This window comes from Cucumis melo, chromosome 6, assembly GCF_025177605.1.
Source record: "Cucumis melo cultivar AY chromosome 6, USDA_Cmelo_AY_1.0, whole genome shotgun sequence".
Classification (NCBI taxonomy): Eukaryota; Viridiplantae; Streptophyta; class Magnoliopsida; order Cucurbitales; family Cucurbitaceae; genus Cucumis; species Cucumis melo.
In genome coordinates this window covers 33073936-33077979 of record NC_066862.1, presented here as the reverse complement: position 1 = coordinate 33077979, position 4044 = coordinate 33073936, and positions in this window count along the sequence as shown.

The following is a 4044-nucleotide window of genomic DNA, read 5'->3' as shown; positions in this document are numbered from 1 at the left end:
ATCTACTGGAAAGGAAATTACATTATCTGATGAAGTGCTCAACCTTGCACATCAATATGTCTTGTTCAACACAAAAGCAATTGAACCATATATAGAGTGAGTGATGTATCAATTGTACACTATTTATCATCCTTTGAAAATTGTACTCGAATGTTAATTAGTGGTACATCAAATATTTTAGAATGCACAGGAACGAGTTGATCCTTTCAAATAAAAGACTTTAAATTCAAGTGCAGTCAACTAATAAAGGTTCACTCGGAACAATTTCCTATTGGTTGAAAGAGAAGGTAATGTTTTGCTTATTTATGATAATGGACTCAATCATGACTTCATCTAACTATATAGCTTTTAATTGGAATAAATTTCATTAGATGTTGGTAACACAAAAGACTCAGATATATTGAAATGGCTTGCAAATGGACCACGCAAGACCGCAATGTCATTCTCAGGTTATATTATAAATAGTCAACAATTCCGTATTAAAAGCGTAGAAAAATCGACTCAAAATAGTGGTGTTTCAATTGATGCAAGTACAATATGTAGATCAAGCGATGAAGATGGATCTCCAAAGATTGATGTGGTTACATATTATGGAGTCCTAACTGAAATAATTTTATTAGATTACTATGTCTACCGGCTTCCAATGTTTAAGTGTGATTGGGCTAAAATCCATAATGGTGTTAAAGTTAACGATGGATTTACACTTGTTAATTTACATCAAAACCAAAGTCAATTCTCAAGCGAGCCGTACATTCTTGCATCACAAGCTAAACAAGTTTTTTATGCAAGAGAAAATGACAATTCTCCTTGGTATGTTGTATTGAAAGCACCACCGAGAGGATTTCATGAATTAGACAAATATGATGAGAATGTTGATACAAGCTTTGTGGGCATCTCATCTTCCCTAATGCTTGATGATATTGATGATGAGTTTGAATGTTGCAACAATTCATGGGAAAAAAATTGTGAAGGCATCTTATTATGATAGCTTACGACTTACGGTTATTTTGTAAATTTGCTCTAACATGTCACTTGTGGCCATTTTGTGAATATTAGTTGGTATTTTTTTTGTGAATATAGAGCTAGCAATTCATATTTTATAATATTAGTTGGTTTTTTTGTGAATATAGTGCTAGCCATTCATTTTGTAAATATGCACAGACAATTGTTAGGTGTGTGCATTGTGAACCATTTCAATTTGTAACGCTGACAGATATTTTGCATGGATAATATATATATATATATATATATAAGTGTTCTCTTTATTCTCACTTGTAGCGCTCAGCATATATATTTTACACTTTAACCATCGCTATGCTAGTGCTTTTTTTTTTTTTCAGGTTGTGTGTGAACTATTTGAGTCAAGGAGCTTCAACCATTGACTAAGACATGAAGTCAAATATGCATGTAAGTTATCTTTAATTATATATTTAGATAGAAGATATCATATATATACATATATTATTGTACTAATTTCAATGCTTTATGTCTTAGGATTTTGATAAGGAAAAAAGTGGACAAACCGTTGGTAAGAAATCGAAAAGACCTCGTTCCATAACACATACATTAGAACGACGACGATCGGATCGAACCTTGGTCAAAACATCCTGGAGATTTGCAAAGTCGTTTAGTATGGACTTAACTCAACCTAGTAGCAATGATGAGGAGAATGAGGGAGAAGCTCTTCATTTAAGAGAGAGAGATTAAGCAAACATCACCTCTTCCTGACCCACTTCACCACAGTAACGTAGATTGTGAGGAAGCTACTACTCCACTTCCATCTTCACATGTCAATGCGACCATTCATCCATAGGCTAGAAGACCACAATTTAGGCCATTAGACTCACTTGCTGGTTGTACTAGATCAGCAGTTCGTAAATTACCCGTTGAAGAGGTTGAATCTCAGTTGGAAGAAAATGAAAATGTGGATTGTGAGGAAGTTCATACCAAGGAACCAAGTCCCAAAAAGACTAAAGGCTGAACGAAGATGCAAAAAATATCGATGGAGCCAGAAATGAAACTAGATATAAGGTACAATGGATATGGACAATCAATTGGAGAAACATCAGTTGGGTTGTCCTCATTCTTGGGTACATTGGTTAGAGAAGTGGTGCCAGTAAATGTTGAAACTTGGAAGAAAATTTCAACGAGACAAAAAGAAATATTGTGGCATTCTATTCAAGTATGTAATTTATAGTTATATATTTATATAATGAGTCTTATATGATCACTACCTAAATGCTGTTATTCTTCAGGCACGATATAATATTGATGAATGTCAAAAGAAATTTTTGTTACAAAAGATGGGTGGACTATGGAGAGCAAGCAAATCTCGCCTAGTGAGTAAGATTTTGTTGTGACTGTCAACATCTTGTTGTGAATGTTGTTGCTGCCATTTTTATAGTCATTGTCATTTTTTATGTTTTGATCTCTTGTTAAGTTGCTGCCCATTGAGTAGTGAGATTTAGTTGAAGTAGGTTTTAAATGTTGTGACTTTCTCTAATGCCTTCTCCTCCCTCCCCTTCCCTAATGATCTTTTTTATATCCCATACTTTATTTACTGTTGAGTATTGATTTGTAGTTGGGCTGTTGTCACTTGAGTACTCATTTCTTCAACTAAATGACTTGTTTGATGAAATATGCTTAGATGCCACTTGTTCGAGTATCGATTTGTAGTTGGATTTTAAATGACTGCCCACGATTGCTGCCCATGTTTTTAAATGTAGTTGGATTGTTTCCTTTAACTAAATGACTTGTGATTGTCTCATGCCCCTCCACCCACCCCTCACCCACCATGACTTTTGAATAGTTACTATGATTTTTTGTTAGGAGTGTATTAAACAAAATCACATGGCTTCTTCGAGTAGTATAATTGATGATGCAATTAGTAGAGTTCTCGGTCCCGATCAAGGCTATGTAAGAGAATTAGGATTTGGTGTGACTCTATCAAAGGTGTCTACATCAATTAGCAAAGATAAAACCATTGCATCTCTTGAAAAAAAATGTGACAACCTAACGTCGGATGTACATGAATTGAAAAGTGTGGTAGCTTCCTTACTAAAAGACAAGGTAAATTTGTCTTAAAACTCTTAAAAGTTCTTAAACTATGTTTATAGCATATTTTGACATTGTTGTTTATATAGGAAGAAACAAGTGATGACAATTCTAATCATCTTGTTAAAAGAGTCCATCATCGACACATATTCGTACTCCTACTCCTACTCCAATCATAAATTCCCCACCGGTAAATTCTAATCATCTTTGTTATTTTAAATTATTATTGTTTGAGACTTTTCTAACCATATTATTATTGAAGAAGAGTTTTACTACCAACACTCCCCATAAGTGCTTGCTACTAGATTGGGTTGGTTCAGGAGAAGTCATTGCTGAAGGTAGATGGTCTTCCAATGATCCATCTGTTCTTGTCCACTATGTACCTCTTGGCCCAAACGCAGTTCGTGTGTGGGTTGATACGGTGAAAATACCAAATTCCTTCTTATGGAGGCCTACCTCTGACATTATTGTTGTTGATGATGCTGTGGGCACTACTGTAGCATGACCAATGGATAAAGTCAAACTATGTAAGAAAATTAATTTACTTTGTGAATTAGGTACTTATTTAGTTCTTTAACTAATTTATTGTTAGAGTTAGATAATGAATACCCTTTATAGTATGGCAAATTACGACTTCATATGTAAATATCTATATGATTACAATGACAACATTCATAAAACGCAACAAAAGATTGTTTATAGCATTTTTCAAACAACTATTGAATGATTTTGATAACGTTTTTTAAAATGTAACAAAAAACGCTACAAAAAATCTTTTATAGCATTTTTGAAATGTTATTAAAGACAGTATTGAAACATTTTTATAGCGCTTTTCTAACACAAAACAAAATGCTATAAAAAAACATTATAAAAAACGTTTGTCCAATGTTATTGAAAATGCTATTGAAAGTTTATAGCGATTTTTCGACGCAATAAAAAACGTTATAAAAACGTTTCGATAGCGTTTTTCCTCACGTTATAAAAAGCTTT